The 20,117-nt window shown below is 36.5% G+C and overlaps 1 long non-coding RNA gene across 1 annotated transcript in view; it reads left to right on the plus strand.

Moving 5' to 3' along the window:
* LOC107316712 (uncharacterized) overlaps positions 1-11,661 on the plus strand; it is a 43,035-nt gene extending 31,374 nt beyond the window's left edge. Inside the window, exons 3-4 of the long non-coding RNA XR_014947972.1 lie at positions 4,649-4,708; positions 11,528-11,661. This is a non-coding gene — a long non-coding RNA (uncharacterized LOC107316712). The remainder of the gene's footprint in view (positions 1-4,648; positions 4,709-11,527) is intronic.
* The last annotated feature ends 8,456 nt before the right edge of the window (positions 11,662-20,117 follow it).

The following is a 20,117-nucleotide window of genomic DNA, read 5'->3' on the forward strand; positions in this document are numbered from 1 at the left end:
TGAGGGTAACATGACAGCTTGCTGGAAATTAGAACAGAGACAGGGGCTCTGAAGAAGTTTTTGAGCCAAACAGGTGGCAGAAAGTAAGGGGCAACCACACATTTTAAATTAAAAGAAGAAAATACACTCTAGGGGCTGCAAGGCCCCCAAATATTCTGCTGGGTGCAGGAAGGCTCCTGTGAGATACAACACTTTGGCTACCTGGCAGCCATCTCTTGGCTGGCTGCCTCTGTAACTAGAAGTGCTACTTATTTAGGTTGCCATGGGGATAATATATGCTTCACTGGATGTCCACCTGCTGCAAGTGTATGTCAGCAGTCAGATCCTGAGGAGCCTTTGCAGGTTCAGTGGGTTTTGGTTATTGTTGTTGTTAGTCATTGTGATAAACTTCTGAAAGATAGACTCTATTTTCTTGCCAGCATATACAAAATGAGCTGCGTCTTGCTTCTTCTGATAAGAAGGAATTTAAGAATGCAGGTTCTCAACTACACTATGCACAGTTCTCAGATCTTTTTTCGTAGAATAATATAATGGTTTGGATTGTAAAGGACCTTAAAGATGATTTAGTTTCAAGTCCACTGCAATAGGCAGGGACAGCTTCTACTAGACCAGGTGCCCAGTGCCCTGACTGCCTCTAAGGATGGGATATCCAAAGATTCTCCAGGCAGCCTTTTCCAGTGCTTCATCACCCTTTACTGTGAAGAATTTCTTCCTAATCTAAATTACTCTCTTTCAGTTTAAAGATATTACTCCTTGTCTTATCACTATGCTACCTGACCTTCCTCTCTAGCTTTCTTATAGAACCCCTTTAAGTATTGAAAGGCCACTGTAAGGTCTTCCTGGAGCCTTCTCATCTACTGACTGAGCAGGCCCAGCTCCCTCAGACTTTCCTCATAGGAGAGCTACTTCTAGAAACTTTTTTTTACTAGATGGATTAATTGGCCCAGGAAACACATTAGCATGCTATCTGTTCAGAGTAGCAGTGACCACTAGCAGCTCTAGGAAGTCTAGAAAGCAACAGAACTTCCACTTTCTATGTGCGTATTATTTGTATAGGGGAAAAAGAATGAAAATTTGGGAAAGGAAAAAAGTTACTTTCCTGCATTATAAAAGTCTCTTCAGGTCTCACCTACAGGATGTCTGTATGGTAGACCCCATTACTGCAGAGAAGATCCTGTTCTTTCAAGCAACTAATGTAGGTGCTAAATAGGAAGGCAAATAAAAGAATTTGTCGAGAGCCTAGATTTTGTTTATAGTATTTCATCATCTGTGTTTGCTTCCAATCTGCTATTGCAGTTGTGGTCTTTGTACTTGCCTTATATGAACCGTTGTAAGAATCTTCTCTGTACTTCTCCTTTTTTCTTCATTTTTTTCACTTTGCTTTCTTTTATTCTCCCTGCTTGCTCTTAATAGTGACTGACCACTCAGCTTTTGAAATATTCCTGATATTCTTATTCTCATTTTCACTATGTGCACTCTCTGAAGTCAAAAAGCCAAGGCTCATGTGGCAGGTGGGCAAGTGCTTCATTTGCAAATATATTCATTTGCGTGTGAATGTGCTCATTTGCACACAAATGCTTTCATTCATACCAATAAAACGATACTTTCCCTGTGCACCATTTATGCAAACAAAAACTAGATTCATAAAAGCATCCAGAAAAGTAGGGGAGTGTCAGGTCTTTTGTCATTTTGAGTTTGGTAGTAAGGCTCACTTTAGATACAACGTTCACTTCTCATAAGAAATTCACCTCTGATAATATTACCAAAATCCTATTTTCAAGTACCATAGATTTTAAAACTAATTACTGCACAAGGTAAGGGTTTTCTTTCCATGAAGTACTATTTAGTGTGGATCCAAAGTAGTTCTGATGCAAACTACAACCATTGAGAACTACCATAAATTAATGAAACAATAACCAGATATTCAGAAGGTCAAACACTGTTTCCTCCTAAAAATATTTAATACAGATCAGAAACTCTGAAGGCCTTCCATCATGTTTACCAAGGTAGATTATGGAAATATATGTACCAATAAGCTTTTCTGAAAAAATACTTGTGTCTGCATGCAATAACCCATTCTTTAAACCTCTAGTGGTTCAAAACGTATGATGTTTTTAGAGTTGTCAGTACAGTACAAACGACCATAAATATGTTACAGCTGGTTCTCTCACAGAAGAAGACTGTAATAGAATTCAGTAAAAGCTCGAGTCTCAAACTTAAAAGCCCTCATGAGGGAAGATTAGCAACCAAAAGTTGAGCATCAGGAGGGTGACCATCTGGCAGCTTAAATATAGATTAGCAATCAACTATTACATCCGATAATGACAGAGCTTACAACGCATCTGGCAGAGAGCTATGTCACAAGATTGTACTAAAATCCAGTTAGCTTCCATAATTTTCAGAAGTTAAATATTTGGAGTGGTCTAAAGTAGAAGCAGGCATGCAAAAAAGTAAGATTCTGCCTAATGCTTTGCACCTTCTCCGAAGCACTTGGTAGCAGCATAGTGGAGCTCTAACACTTCTATAAATCTAGCACATTAGCCAGATAATTTAAAGTCATTACAGTCAATATGTGTTTCAAAAACTCAAGGAGAGAATAGGATGGGGTTATTCCTGGCCAGTGTTTGGAAAGATGAAAAAGAAATAACAGGAAGATGTTTCACAGCTTTTTCAGAACCACAACTCAAAGGAATCATTATAAAGTGAAGAAGTAAAGGCCAGTGTCGCCGCCTTGCACAGAAGGATCTAAAAAGTTTTTGTATTTTCTATCTCTGATTTCATTACTCCTAATAACTCGTTTCCTGATGGAAGGTAAAGAGACACCTGAAATACAGATTTGAGTCCTTTTAGTTAAACCTTTATCCCTTTGTCATAGTAGTTTTTTTCTTCTGTAGTTCCATTCATCTGCTCTACTGGAACTTTCAGTCGCACGGTGTTAAAATATGGCTGTTCTAAGCTAATATGCATTAACTTTTTAAAACCTGTTATATACATAACCTATTGTATTAATATAAAACGTTAAGGCCATTTTTTCATTTCCTGGGAATGGCCCATTACATTGTGAGCAATCTACTCTTGCTTTTTTAGAAAAGACTTTGAACTCAACACAAAAGGAAAATATAATCATGTACAACTATAAAGACTGCTTTTTTCCCTTTTGTGCAGTGTAACAGAGGTGGATAAGTAGCATGGTAATGAAGAGATGGACCGTCTTTATTAGCACACTCGGTGAAAGGGTTCTTTTCAGAACTTCAACTTTTCTTATCTTCTTAGTTTTCATGACGTCTATTCGGACTCTTTCCTTTTCTTGACTTTCTTTTAAATATGTCTAACAGACTGGCAAAGCCAAGCCAGTTCATCCTTCTTTCCAAAGAACACTAGACACAAAGTCTAGCAGTTTAGATGCTTCCATAAAAGTTTTTCATATATTTAGAGAAGTACTGCTGCTTGCATTTTTAGAAACTAGTCATATGCATATCTTATAGTCATTCCTCAGTTTCTCTATAAACAAACACAACTAAACCTTTGCTACGATGTTTTAACACTGTAGTTAAAGGAAGCTAATGAGATAGGAAGTTTCTTTGAGTAACAAAATAGAACTAGAAATACTACTTAACCCCCTGCCAAGAAATTGGTTAATATAGTAGATTTGTAGAAGACTGTTTGATGATCCCTTGCCCTCTTCCACAATGTGATCTACAACCCTTTTTTATGTTTCTGTGTTCCTACTCCTCACTCCCTATTTTCTGGTGTTCCTCCTATCCCTTCTAGCTTCAGCATTCTTTGTTATATAGGCAGTTCACTTCTAATCTGGCCCAAGTTAAGAAATATCAATAGACTAAAATGAAATTGCCATATGATTGCAAAAAAATAAAAAAATAAAAAAAAATCCCACCAGGCAGTAGAATAAATGAAAACTACCTTTCCTACTGCTGTTCTGATGAAGGGGCAAGTATTTAACCATCACCATGTTGTGCTCTTAGCAAGATTTGTTTGATATTGAAAAATATTTTTCCAAGACAGAATTACAAAGTAGATATTTTTTTTTCCAAGACTTATGACTTTTTAAAAAGCTTTCTTCTTTATTTAAAGTGCTCCTTAGATACAAGCACTACAAGTAGTTAAAATAGCCTTTTCCCCATAAATCTGAAAAAAAAAAAAAAGGAGGAAAATATCAGTTTTCTTTCAAGTATACCATATATTGATTTTCTTTGGACATTTGAATTCAGGGACACACATCTAGAGGTTCTCTATAGTTCCTCTGGAGTCTTCAGCTATATCTGACCTGTCTGAGAAGTAAAAAAAACTATTCTACGCTTGATAGTAGTTGGGAAATAACAAGCTGTAACTTGTACACAAATAACACATGTTCATAACAGTGTAACAAGTCCTGGCATGTGGTTATTTCAATCTGCCTGCAAGATGCATGACATCTTTTGTTAGCTGTTAGTGCCTACTGCACTCCTACTAATTAAGTGTAGGAAGTACATTGCTGCAATTGAAGGGATTTACTTTTTGATACAAGTTCTTACCTGGTATGAGACTTCTCAAATTATTGTGAAAAATTTTGAAATAATTTTATTATATTTTTAAGACCATCTTCATGTCATTTCAAAATGAATATGTATATTTGGTTTGCTTTTTCCAGGTTCCAGATTATCAGTTTCTCATTGAGATGCAAGTGTACTGATGAAGAATTATCCAGAAGGTAAAGCAAAACCTTGTAAATTCTCTGCAGAGAATCCCTTTTGCTCTTAAAGAGTTTTTACTTATTGGCCACAGCCTGTGCCAAACAGGTATCAACCTTTTTTGTTAATATTTCACTTGGTAGGAGGTAAGGCAAAAAAGCAGCTATCATCAGTTCTGCACAGGCTGTAGTCTTCTCCAAGGGTTCAGTCAGAAGAAAATGTTTTCAGCCTTACTGTACATATTACATCTTTTCTGTGTCAGGTGGTAGGAATTTCCTTCTACAGAAATGAATTTGAAACTGGCAGTTGAGCAAGAAGTGTTGCAACCATCAGAATGTGGATATATTACAGTGCATACAAAAACTGTCTTGTTTTTGTCTTTTGATCTGCTGAACTGAGCCTGTCCTATCTAAAATTGTATATGTTGATACATTGCGCATTACATCAATTCAGTTACATTTAGAAACAGTAACTCGGTCAGTACTTGCTGCTCAGGCCTTGGTAGCTCATTGGGTCAACAATATCGGTTTCTGCTGCAGTCAGCCAGCTTCATATTCATTTGCCTTTTGCCTTATAGTAAGCTTCGCTAACCCAATAAGACAGCTCCACGTACCTTATACTTGTCTAATCAAGACCCACGACAAGTATACTGAAGGTTCAGAAAGTAAGGTGCTTGAAAGCAAAGCACATGGGTATGTGCTCAGAAGCTTCTGGGAATATGCAATTAGCATGCTACAAAATCTTTAGTATAACCACACCCATTGTAACAGTGTGATACATGTTCTAGCAACTGTAGAGATAAAACAGGACCTTTTACAAAATCACTTCAGTCAGCATACTTCACAGTGTTTGTCTTTGAAATCTCATACACATCCGATTACGTGTCAGAGGAAAATTGATCTCCCTACTGAAGCACAGTGTGTATGAACTCTATGTTTCAATTTTTATAGCTAAGAAAACAAATCTTTTCCGTGTCTTCCATGCAATAAAAGCACTCAATTTTTCAACAATGAGACAAGGCTGAGCTGACATGGTTCCTAGTTCTTGCCTATGACTGGCTGCACAGGTCCTTTCTGGCTAGCTTGAGAAGATGATGAGGATACAGCAATTAACCCTTAAACACATTGCTACACAGACTGATGGAAGCTGCCACAATATATTGTTCATTACTTATACAGATGGTTCACTACCAGTCTGACTCAGGCACCAGCACAATGTCAATGCTTTTTGAAGGCATCTGGCCTCAGTGCTCAGGTCCTAGACCAACAGGTGAGAGATCCCAGGACAGTAGGTTCTCATCTGCCAATGAGCACACCTTGCATACTGCTCAGATGCTGTGCAGCTGATTTGTTTTGCTAAAGTGCTCATGTGCAAACACACTTCAGATTTTCCTTCTCTCTGAAACATCCCATTTACATTTCGAGCACCTATTCACAAAAATACAGGATAGTAAGAAAAGGGATCAAATACAAAGCAATTCATGCAGATTTCCAAATGAGAAGGGCTGAAAAGCCTGTAGCTGTGTTCCTTTATGAAGATCAGAAAATAGATTAAACAGAACTACAAAAAGTAGGTAGACAGATTTTCTACTTTCAATTACTACTCACAATTTAAGAACAGAGTAGAGATGAAACAGAAGCACCACATATTTAAAGGCTAAGTTTAAAACTCATGAAATGTATTTTAGATGCAATATATAGATAAATTGAAACTATCACTAGAAGGAGATATCTGCAAGACCAAACTGAACTGAACAAAGGAATGTAAAGGATAATAAGAACAGCCACAAGTACCAAACCGTCAATGCAAATATTAACTGGCTGGGCCATAAATCAAAACCCACCTATAATAAAATATTTTTTCATTGTTCTCTAAGGTTTCTCCATATTTTCTTAGATCTACCAAGTATTTGCCAGTTTTAGAGGCTGAATGATAGGCTGGACAAAGCAATGATTTGATGAACACTGACAAATGCAACATTTCTGTTCCAGAAGAGTCACTAAACAGGCTGATTCCTGCATTCATGCTACTTTAGCATTTCCCCCGAAACTACTGACAAAAGTTATTCCTTTTGGCAAATTTGTTTACTTATCGTGCAGCTTTCAAGATGTTACAAGGAGATGGGCTGACAACATGCACTTCCCTTCAGCCACGACTCTCACAGTCTACAAACAGAAATGGCTACTATCCAGGCTGTTTTTTTCTTTGTAACACTCTGATACAGAGTGCTACATGCCCTTCCAATAATTCCTGAAGGAAGGACCCCATTCTGGCGGGCTGATTAATGCATATGGAGTTCACGGGCAAGAGAAGAATCAGACTAAATCGTACAGATAGCTGACCTGATGAATTCATGCACTCTGCCTCATGTTTCTTTAGCTGAGAAAAACACCAAGACTTTTCTCATAATGATTTGTTTAATTTTCTTTATCTCAGTTACAGTTGTAGGTATCCATTTAGGGAAATGAGGTTAAATTTGGCTTAGCTTCTGAAAATTTGAGTTTGAATTTATGCTTTAAAGTGCAGCTGCAGTGCTGCTGTGAAATATGCTGCTATAACTGTACATCCACAAAGACAGAAAAAAAGCATTTTAGATTTTAGTGAAAGATAAAGCTGCTGGCTGAAAGATGACAGGCTGCAAGAGCAGTGTTGTTTTTTTTTTTTAATCATGCTAAGCACTTGCTGTAAAGTCGTCTGTTCTCAGCATTTAAATAAATATAGAAATATTTCATTTGAAATATAAGCTTAAGTAAGCCTTGGATTTAATCATTATAATGACAGGATTTTGCAACTAATTTGGCTTTTCATTTTCAGCTGAATGTAATTCTATTTTATGAACATACATTTTTTGCAGATTCCCACAGACACTTGTGATATATTCATTTATACCTACTTGCTTCTTTCTGTGGAGACTCTATACACATTTTTGTAACGCTGAACAGTGGCAACAGATTTTAAAAAAGCAACAGGAAAAGTGAATGTGATCTATTATTATTCCCTTTCTTAAACCTTGTTCTAATTGTCAAGTTACTTTAGTCTATGTATAAGTAAAGTCTGGATGAATGCACTAGACTTAATGCTTTTTTAACACGAAGTCTACTGCAGATGACATTACATTTTATATATATATAAAATGTATATATAAATGAGTATATAATATATATAATAATATAAATATATATTATTATTTTTTTAAACATTCCAGTCCTTAGACCACAAAATAACATGAATCAGTGTGCTCAGATTAAAGTTTTAGTTCCCCAGAGATCTGGAGAACCAGAAATCCAGCTCTTACTGATGCTGATACAGTTGCATTTTCTACATCACAGATGAAAACCAAAACAGACAGGAGTATAACTGAAGGTTAATAGTACAGTTTTTGCTTACTTCAGTGATGACTTTTAGCTGATCTCGGTTGAAATGAAGGAAATGCAATAATTTACTAAGCACAAAAATAGTTTGGTCATAAAAATAGTTTTTGTTCCTGCTTCTTTTTGTAAACATGAAAAACATCTGGATTTCAAAACAGATAAGTGTGTTAATTTGATATTCTATATACCTACTTGTATGTAAGTAGTGTTCTGTGAGTGGGAAGATAAGTTAAACTTCACATACTTAGTATTTGGAGCTCTTCCTATCTTTTAGGAACCCACAGAACTGGAAGTTTTCCATAACTTTAAAAGCAAGTCTGAGGTCAAGACAATATCAGTTTTACAATTAACGTATCCAGATTCCAACAGCTCTATATCATCACTGTTTACTTTAACATTTTATACTTGTGGAGAGCATGTACTATTCTTGCATTCTTTATTGTTGTTGTTCACTTTGAAATCAAGTTTATTAAGGCTGGAGGTGAGGGAAAAGCCTAGAAGAAGGATTAAAGGAAAAATAATAGGGAAAGAAAAGGGAAATAGATATAGGCCATACTGATAGCATGAAACTACTGGTGACCCTCAACTTGTGCACATACTGTAAGTGAACGACAAAGTAGAGCAATCAGTACAAAATACCTCTACAACACTATAATTAAGATATTAAACCCTAAAGTCAATATCTGATCCAACTTCCAAGCCTAAGTTGTTAATTCATAGTGAAATAGTTTCTAGTACTCTAAAGGAACCATTTGAAAGACTTTGAATGATTATCAGAAACAGATGCCTACCTCAACTGTCTGAAAACTTGTGCTGAAATGAAATGAATAGAAAGTGAATACAGACAGAACCAGAATCTGTCCTTTCAGACACTGTACACAGAGCAAATTTCACAACTTACAAGAAACTTCATGTCTTGGCATGTTTGGACTCTTCTCAATGAATCGTGGAACTGCAGATTTGGAAAAAACCTCCAGAAGCAATTTAGCCCATCCTCCTTCCCAGTAGTGGGTTCAGTTTCATCTCTGTCAATACTGACAGGCACTTACCTTATTTCTTCCTAAAAGACTTTGATTACAAACAACCCACAATCTTACCAGGCAATCTTTTCCACTCTAGCAGTACGTATACTATCAGAGTTTCTACCTCTCAAGGTCCAGTTTTAAGCTTTGTTTATTATTTCATGCCTTGTGCAAAGTAAATGGGGAAAACACACAATACAGTGCTCCTCTTTACAATGTCTTTTTATATCTTTGAAGACTGTTATCACATTGCCCCCAGTCCTCTCACATTGAAACCTTCCCAAAATACAGTGCCCAAAATCAGACTGGTACTTTAGCTATGGCCTACACAGCATAAGAGAAAGCAGAAGTATTATTCCTTGTGCCCTGCAGCTTACTCTCCTGTTTATGTCTTGCAGTTATGTAGCCTTTCTGTTATTTTCCTCCACCCTCCCCGCTATTAAAAGCTTTTCTTTTCTGTTTTGCTACAGTACTCAAATGTAGACTTTCACTAATGTGTGCTAGATGTTGTATGCTCCCAGGACAAATGTCAGTTATTCTTATAATATGCCAAAAACAAGTTCTGACTCCAATTTTAACTTTCTACATACTGATTGTTAGCAGAATCACACATGTTGCCAAAGACTCCAGCTGCCTTTTTTTAGTCATTTTCCAAGTAATACATACACTCAAAACATTCTGATTTGGCAGCCTGAGCCTGAATGCTAATGTGTAGAGCAAACTATTATGTATTTATTATAAATAACTGAGTCCACACATGTATGCACATAGGCTTCCACACAGACGCACATACAAACAAGTTATGTTTTATTCCATCCTGCTGGAAAGTAGAATATATTAGATTGTAGAGAACAGCAGAGTAGACACAAAAGGGCTGGAGCTTGGCTGGTCTGCCTTATACAGCCTGCTCAGGGTCCATTTTCCATTTGTTTTGGAGGAATCTCCTCAGTGCGTTTTAAGCAGCTGGAAGTCAACACTACATATCTTGTTCAGCTAGAAACAAATCTGAATTTTTAAGTCTTTGAACTTTAACCTCTTAGTCAAATGGTTCTAAAAATACTTGACAGTGCCATTTGTATGTGGGTCCACATGTTTCTCTTTGTCTGACTGGAACTGCTTTATACAATGTTTTTATATCACGTTCCCTTAAAAACCTTACTTGACCTGTAACTCAGAAGAAAGAAGTACTGCTTCATTTAAAAATATCATAAACTTGCTACCGATTTTTAAATTGCAAAGTGGTGTTTATAACTTAAACTGTTAAGTTCTGTGAGTGCTGTCAATAGATTTAAACAAACCCTTTTCACCTGAGTATGAAGTGGACAGATGTGACTCAAAGGTCAGTCCCAGCCTCAAAGAGAAGAATATCACAGGCAGATGAGTCCCACATTTGATGGAAGAACTTTCCAAATTAACAGAATCTTAAAAATGTCCGTACAATATAGATAGATACTGATATCTATACTCTTGAAATCAATGGGACTCCAGGAGGAAAAGCCATCCTTGTTTGGTGCAGTATAGATGAAACAATCTATCTAAAACATAACCTTCTATTAGGTGCTACAAAAATAGACATTACTTATCTTCAAGTATTTTCTAAAAACATCTATAAGCAAACTTTCTGAAAGACTAGCATTCACTGTGATCAGCTGTCACATCTTTAACATTTGATGCATTCTTGAGTATTTCTGGAAGCAGAGAATAGAGTAGAAGTATGGTTTAAACTGTTAGTAGTCACCTGGAGCTATACAATGGGAGTACATTACTTTAAAGGAATCCAGATAATCTCTTATGAAAACATTCTTCCAGGATGCAAATAAGACTTAAAGAGGGTTTAGAAATCTATTAGGCTTGTCTGCTGGGAAACTTGGCTGCTCATCAGTCTCTGTACTTCTGATTCTGAGTAATGCTTTCACTTCTGATTGTGTGAAAAAAATAACCCTGTATATTTCCATGAGATCAGTACAGATGCATTCTTATAGTTCAGTGCAGATTGTCTGACATTCTGCTGAAGATGTAGTTGCTGAATCATCACTGCCTGTTCATTGTGACTAAATCCCTATTACCTTTTGAAAAACATGACTCATTTTGAAGGACACAAAAGGTATTTATTATTGTTACAGCTTCTTGGCCTACATGGTTATCTCGTGCCTGAGACTCTGCAAACTGTTTCTGTTGGAAAAGAAGTTAATGATAAGAGCAGGGATCTCGGAAGAGAATGTATGAAGATCTGATTTTGAGCTTATAGGAGAATCTGAACAACAACGCTGATGGCTTTTGCGTGTAACATCACTAGGTTTCAGTTCTAAATTATGGATTTTTTTTCTAGCAATCATTCTGCTACTTCTATTTCAGGCTGTATTTCATGTTTTCCTACTCTTTTGGTCCTGTTTCTTATGTTTCTCTTGTTTAACTTGACAAATGTATGCTACTTATTCTGTTGCAGATTGGACGAAATGAGCCCAGTGCCTTTAAGTATCACCTGGACCACCAGCTCAAAATTAACATCACAAAAATTCAGTAGCCATCTTCTGTTTCAGATGTTCTGCCTTATCACTCTGTCCAGACCAGAAACCTTGCTGTAACATCAGGTTCGTTTTGTCCTATATGTAGATTTCAGATTTATCTGACAAGGCTATGAATAGTCTCTTCTCTGAGCACTGACTACCTACCTGCATAAAACTTCACAAGGTATACTTTTGAAAACGTCAGTTCTGGACAACAGAAGAAAATGTAGAAAGGAGAAAAACCATGCTTGGGACTCCTCAAGTTATGTGACTGAAGAGGGTTTGTGTAAGGCCAAAAAATAGACAGCAATATCTGCAAACCAAAAAGGTTACGCAGATCTAACTAGTCAAGCCCTTTGCTTTATGCCCATTCTGACTTCTGCATTGGCTTAGGTGTTTTGTCATACTGCTTGCTGATGAGTACATTCACAAGGAGTTAAGATATTCCTTTGATATTCTTAGATAAGAAACCAAGTTCATGTTGTGGATCCCTTGAATGAACACCTGAAAGTCCCGAAAGACATCTTCCTGGCAGCTTTCCCTTGCTTCCCTTTCTATCACTCACAGATTTTTCCTTCCATGTTTCTGCTTACATCACTATCTACCTCTTCTCCTTCTTCTTTTATCCTTTTGCTTAGATCTACCTGAGTTGGAAACAAACACTTGAAATCCAACTGTAGTCCAGTCTATCTCCTTTCCAAGCTTCCACTAAGCTATAATTACCATTCTAGTCTCTGGCTCTATCAGTGAATAATCTATAAAGCATCCAAAGCATCTCTCAATCTTTTCTTCTTACACTGCTTCACACAACTGCCACAAGCATATGCATTCTTCAACACTCTGCCTCACTTGCTGTGTGTGCGCCTTTGTTTCACTTACAAGGAGGCAGAAAGTTGCTCCAAAGATGACCAAGTTTAGATAACTATGCTTTTGTTTCCCAGCAGGTTGGGAGTCCAGGACTTGACTGTGGGAATCCCAAAGCAGAAAAATACACAGTACTGGTATTTTAAGATGAGACAGTTTGGCCAGACAGTGGCCGTTTCCTCTTTTTTTTTTTTTTTTTTTTCTGGCCATGACTCAGACTAAGCCAGAATTGCAGAACGTTTGATGGAAATTACAAACCCAATGGCTATAGGCCAGTTAAATTCATATCACAGACAGAGAGAACACCCCACTTGTCTAAAGCAGATCTATTCTTTGCAAAGCCTTTCTGTGTTTTGTATGATAATAAAAATAAAATAATAATAATAAAAAAAGCTTTTCTAAATGACCCCAAATCCACAATTTCCCAGCATAGATGAGATTCTGCTGGACAGTAGCAATATTTTTGGGCAACATGGTATCGATGCTAACACAATGTTGTTGATTGCTCTCTCCTTTCCCCCTTGACAGCCCCAGTTTAGCAGCCTGTAATTCTAGCACAGGTAAACCCCATTCTCAGTGAGATTTTCACCTGAGGATTTCATAACAGTGGTTTGGCAAGGCACATTCATAGCAAACAAGTGCCGGCCATTCCTCCTCTCTACTGCAGAGTAATTGTGTTACAGTGAAAAGCTTTTAACTACGAATCTGACTGAATTGCTCAACCCCCCCAGGAGACATTCCTGAAACATGAATTTCAGTCTGGCATGCTGAACACACTGTTCCTGCAGCTGCTGCAACTGCTGACCAGAGCCGCTGTAGTAAGCGAGCACTTTAAGGCAGCAGTAGCAAGGTGAGCCTGAGAGGGTGTGGGAGAGAACAATGCTGCTAAGTGGCACAGGTCAAAACCTTCAGCATAGGTTTAAGAAGTGCTATAAGGTACATCAATCCTATACACAAAAGCACCATTTGCTGACTACAGTTTCCTAACTGCATCACTGTTCTGCTAATCAGGAAAACAGAATAAGAAGGACACTTTCTAACTTTTCAGGTTAATTTAAAATATTTAAAAAAAAAAAAAATCAATTAAGTTCCACCCTGCCCTATAATATTTACAATGATGATCAATTTGGCATCAAAGATTGCCTATCTGAACCTCATAGCTTCAATGAGCAGGACATCCTCCACATGTGGGCCAAAAAGTAGCATTTTATATAGTAGGGAATCAGGCTATGTGAGGTGTTGCTTCTTACAATTGCCAGGGCTGAGAGTACTTATTCATAAACTACTTAGAGCATGAAATTGTTTGTCAACATATCAAGAGCTCCGTAATAATAATAAAAAAATCTCTCTAAAGCTTAACACATAAAAGACAATTGGCTTTAGAAATTAGATTTTTTTTTTTTTTTTTAAAGAAACAAACTCCCCAAACCTCTTACTGAATAGACATGATAAATTGAAAAAGTGTATTTCTCCATCTCCCTCCTACTCTTTTCAAATAGGCTCAGGATATCAAGTACCCAGGTTCCAGGCTGTATCAGGAAATCTGCCAGATCTCATGTTTCTGCTGCTTTCAAGCCAAGCAGGAGAGCCACCCACTTTTCCTCAAGACTGCTAATGACCAGAGGTACAGGCTGAGGGACACAAGCACACCCTGCCAGAAGGGATTGCTGCTCACCAGAAATGTGACTTTGGAAAATAAGTCTCTGAAAAGCCTGCAAACAAAGGGGAAGACAACAGCCTGAGGAGAACACTAGGCTTATAATTCTCATACTTTCATTTGCAGTTTACAGACATGAAAGTTCTTTGTCCTCTTGGCAGGCCTCTTACCACACTCATCCACAAATCAGCCCTTTGCTTTTATACTTTGCTTTTATTGAGGCCTTTTTTGCCTATAGGCACATTTAGTTTATAAAGGTAGCTGATCCTAGTAGTAACCATCAAGTTACATACCCATACAATGTCATGGACAAAAAGTAGTAAAGAGTTATTCTCACACACATGTAAAAAAACAAGAAATGGGAAAAGTTACAGTGATAAACTGTACAGTCCATACAAATGTGATTAATATATAATAGGGGAAAGGCCTGTGTAAGGTTAATTACTGTGCTTCAGGAACATGCATTATTCCAAAAGAAAACAGAATAGCTGAATGCCAGTGGGTGAGAGCTAATCAAAATACATGTAGGTCAGCACTAATGCTGTGAGATTGTTCCCAGAACCCAGGGTAGATCAGGTGTCTCATTCTGCTGTTCTGCTGTCCAGTCTCTTAAACAGCTACTTATAAAAATTAGTTAAATCTCTTTTTAATCAATAGTTGCTTTTTTTTTTTTTTTTTTTTTGTGAAGCACAGAATGAGACCTCTGTGATGTTTCAAGTGATGGGTTACTAAATTAAGCACAGATAAAAGCCTGTATTTCTGGAATAGTGGTAATACTTATGAGACTGCCCTAAACTTCTAAGCCTCCCCCCCCCCCAAACACCCTCAGTTTTATGGCCAAAAAGAAATGTAACTGCAAAGCTTGTTTTTTAACTTTTTTTCAATTGTTTCTTATGTTGTTCTCCAAATGAAACTACTTAGGAAAAATCTTGTGCCTTATCACACAGCTATCAAACAGTTCTACTGATTTTTGTGGTGGAGATGAACCTGCTTCACATTGGCTTTATTTTATGTTATGTTTTTAATGTTTGTTTTATATATATATAAAACAAACATTTATATATACACATATATTTTATGTTTGTTTATATATATATATATATATATATAAACCATACTGCAGATCAGTAAAATAAAGCAGGCCAAGTAAATCTGGACAGTTAAAGTGGTGGTTAAGGGGGAAGCAGATATCAGGTAAATTATATTTCCAAGTCATGAATAACTGAAGTGCTGTTTCTGTGTTGCTTGGATACAGTTTCTGTTTAGTTGGCAATAGAATTCACTGAAAATATTTTAACTTCTAGTCCTGACAGCTACAAGCATGTGTTCACATGTAATCTTATAAACTCAAATAGTGTTAAATGCATACCCAATATACCTCTTCATAAGTGAGCAATGAATAGTAAATGCCAAGTTGCAGAGTCAGCACTGAACAATGCATCCATGTTCAACTAATTGCCAGAAGTTCCCACTGGTTGGCCCATTTCTTCCTCTGTTAACACTACTCTGCCATACAGAGAAAACACAGCCAATTTGTTCATCAGGCTGGCAGTCAGTTGGGTGGTACTAATGGCATCACAAGGCTGGTGCTGACTTGAGACCAGTTTTAAACCTGTGTTCAGCCACTCCAGCTTACCAAAAAAGCAAATTCTCCTTCCAGCCATACAAATAAGGGCAACATGCAGAAACCCGGTAGATGAGTAATGTTCACCAAGTATTACAAGGTCTGCACTGAAGGAAATATGAAACCCTGTGACCCTTACTCAGAATAGTCAACCTGCATCTGTTCTGGAGCCCTGCGTGGTAAGAATGCCTCCACTTTGTGCTGTAAACACATCTGGAGGAAAGGCATGGGATAGAGATTACTTCAATCTTGTTCATTTTGAGCTGCAAAATTGTCATGGAACGATAACTATTCTTAATTCTACCAAGGAGAATCAAGAGATGAAGACAATGTTGGATTCAGAACATTGAATCAGAAGGGATTGAGCTAAAGCAGCTTGGTACACAAACAGTTTGTTTATAGTGCCAGCTGAACTAACTTAGTAATTCAGAGTATTTGCAAGAACTCAACATCCAAATGGCACAAGTAGATCCATTGACAGCACACAGGCAAAAACTTTATCAGAAGGGATTGAATGACATATCATGTATCACATGTTGGTAGTACTCAAATATCCCTGGCATATTAAAAATTCTGAGACCATTTCACAATTCAAAGAGTTGCATTCAGCACAGCAGAACTGTGTGAGATCATATTTTGAAAAGCAAAGGGGGGCTAACCATTATGTTTAAAATTCGTCGTAGCTTATCTTCAAATATTACATTTGCACTTTCATCTGTAAACAGAAACAGTGATATTGACTTAAATAGTGAACATATGACTTAGATAAACAATTGTAAAAAACATTCTCAAGCCTTCTTGCACTATAAATCAAATTGCACAATTTTGCATAATGAAATTATGACCTTATAAGCCATGATAAATTCAGAATATTTACTTAAAAATATTTAGCCAGCTCAGAAGCTCAGAAACAGCAATCACTACTACAGGGAACAGCGAATTAATCAGTGGCTGATCAAGTCTTCTACAGGTAAACTTGGTACACAGGGAACCAGTATTAAAGATACATTAAAAACAACAATGAAGATCACCACCAATTGCTCCTTTCAGAAAGTGAGTTATTCCAAATCAAAGTCAGTACTCCTGAAGCCATGTTTTTATACCCACATTACAGGATGCATGAAATCTCACATACATTTCTCATCCTTAAATATCAGTATATTTCTTCTACTACTCTGAATACACAAGTAGTTTTATAAAGAAAATTGTTAAAGGGCAAGAATGCAGTATAGAGAATACTAAGGATTCAACATGATTATTCTGTTTTAGTAGTTGTTTTGCTGTTTCTTAGTCTGCTGGTCTACAATTTTGTTGTTGTTGGCTTCCTTAGAACTAACAGTCATGAAGTGATAATCATTATGTGCCACCTTTACAGAAAGGAGGCTTTTGGCTGTAGCTGGAAATCACTGCTTTGTCTGTTGAGCAGTTTTGTTTTTGTTTTTTAGGAAATTATTTTGGTTTCTAATAGCATGCCAGTAATCACTGACAAGTAGTTAATTTACTGCCTCAAGTACCCTTTAGGTTTGGCTCTTATAAATTGGAAAATAGTGACAAACTTCTCACTGCTATTTTTCAGACCCAAGTTAAGAGTGATAATACAATACCATCTGAAAATGATTTACAGAAGGAAGAAGGAAAAATCCATGATGACATGAAGACTACAGCAAATGTACACTTGATTGTCCTGTTCCACTGAAATCCAAGGTAATCTACAAGACTGATGTTATAAATGTATAAGAATTTTCAGAAAAGAACATTAAATGTAAATTGGTTTGTCTTATTTTAAAAAATGGTGTCAGATCTTTCTTGACACTGTTTAAAATAATAACGTAACCATGCTTAGCTTTGAATAATCTACGAGTGTTCTCCATTTTTCTTGTTTTCCTCTTATTTTTAGAATTGTAGTCTCATATTGAAAGACTTTCTAATCCTACTGCTGGAGGTGGGAGGGAAGGTTGTTATTTATTTTTTTTATCTGGTAATTAGCAACTCATTTTCTTGCTGACAGCCAAGCCTCCCTTACCTCCAAGAAATTATTGTTCAGTGACTTGTGAGCCAATAGCTGTATTCATCTTCAAGAGAAGTCTGATTTAATTTTACCTAATTTCTCCATTCTAAGGAGATTTACTATTTTTATTAGAAACTGAAAAGAAAGAAAGAAAGAAAGAAAGAAAGAAAGAAAGAAAGAAAGAAAGAAAGAAAGAAAGAAAGAAAGAAAGAAAGAAAGAAAGAAAGAAAGAAAGAAAGAAAGAAAGAAAGAAAGAAAAAAAAGAAAGAAAAAAAAGAGCTATTTTCAGATACCTTGTTTTGAAGAGGATTTCTGGAATTCTCAAAATAAGCTTTCCAACACATTTCCCAGTCAGATGGTCTTTTCATTTCTGTTTTGATACATTGCTGTGCAGTTCACTTAAAAGTATTTATTCATCTGTCTAAAGCCAAATTTAATTATATTCATAGAGTGAAGAATAAAGGCATGGGCCATGCACACTGGTGAATTCAATTCACTTTGCAAATTGTTTTTATGGTAATGTTAGAGAAGGTAGTACATACTTTGCAGTAGTAGGGACAGAGAGAACAGTTCTGTTCATTGCAGTCGAATATTAAACAGCAAAAACATTCAGAAAAAGAATATAATATTTCTACAAAGCAGCACTAGGGTCACTGTCACTTAGCTGATAAGGTCACTTGGATGATAAGGTCACTTGGCTACACTCCTGAACTCATTCACATTCAGATCCCTTTTTATTTGAGTTACGAAGAATCTGAAAAGCTGTTAAGACAGCACAGAAACCCTACTTTGTGCATGGTGAAGAAATGAGAGGTTTCACTTAAAACTGAAATTAAAACAATAAGAATTCCTAAAACAAAAGGCAATAGCTTAAATTTCTAAACCAAGACACAGTAAAGATTTAAAGAAACCAGAATGAAAGTATTAGAAGACACACAAATCTCATAAGCTTCTTGCACTACCAAATGAATCATGAAAACAGTACTTCCAAATCCCTTTTGTATAGCATTTTATAATTGAGGTGTCTGCTAAGGCGTAACATATTCTTCTGCCAGAAAACAAGCAGAATTTTCATAAGTTGTGCTTTCAAAATAATTGAAAATGTAGAGCACATTAGAAAATAACAACAGTTAAACTGATTTCATGTTTTAGCAGTTGCAAGTGCAAAAACCCCATGCAACTGTACAGTTTGTATCTAGGACATTAACTACCTTCAAGAGATTTTCAGTAGTACAAAAGTGCTAGCAATTTCTGTACCTACAAAGTAAATGTGTTCATATGTCTTGTATTCAGCAGCTTTAGGGTGCTGATTTACAGATTCTATTTCACTTTTTCCAAAGCCTTTAAATAACATCCTATGAATAAACTTACTTGACCAAAATTAAGGATTCTGTACTTGTGCTTGCTAGGAATATATAACAGGTATGTGAATGTAAATAACTCCAGGATGGAAGGCTGACTGCTTGCTGGAGACTTTTCTTTTTAATACCGAGTCTACTGTGTTAGCACACAGCTTGTAAAGGTGGAAGTTTCTCAGTAAATGAATGACAGATACTGTCTTTTATAATCACCACCTTGTAAGTAATTAAGGTTGCTACTCCAGACCCAAGACTGGAATTCATATGTGCTTGAAGCATTAATTCCAGAACTCCAGCATGCCTCCAAAACAAGCCGCTATTATAATATCTGTGGAGATGTACATCTTGATCTAGATATTAAACACCTTCTGCTTAAAAACCCAATAAAATTAAGCTAATACTTGAAAATGCATGAGTGAGAAATGAGTGCAGCACTGTTGTGCTTTTGTACAGGTTTCATCCTGCATCATAGTGTGCCTCTTTTCCTTCTTCTTCAGCACCCTTTAAGAAACATGCAGCATTTTAAAGAGATCAGGCCAGAAATCCAGAGATAGGACTCTATTTCCATAGTACTCACAAAAGGCAGCTGTAGGGCAAACATGAAATGCCAACTTATCACAATTGATGCCTCTTTTCCTACTGAAAAGGCTCTTTCCATATTCTCATACAGTAAACTCTAAGGAAAAGCACATAAAAGAATTTTCTTTTTACAGTATTCCTTTGGCATGGCTAAGAAGTATTTAAAGTACAGCAGATGTGTTTCTGCTATACAATGAAAATGAAATCTTTCATAACATCTTTTTAAATATTTTTATTTCAATCCACACATTGCTGTAATTGGATTGTGGTATGTTATCCGTAGTCTTTTCTCCCAGAGAAAAAGTAGCCCTATGTGAATTTCAAGCACTGAAACATTATACAAGATTATAATTAGATGACATGCTATTTCTTGGCTTAGAGAGAGCAAAACCAAAAATGCCTCCGAAAAAAAATGGAAGTTGTTACAAATCACATATTT

The sequence above is a fragment of the Coturnix japonica genome, chromosome 7 (assembly GCF_054131305.1).
Source record: "Coturnix japonica strain WE chromosome 7, WE-NBRP24, whole genome shotgun sequence".
Lineage (NCBI taxonomy): Eukaryota > Metazoa > Chordata > Aves > Galliformes > Phasianidae > Coturnix > Coturnix japonica.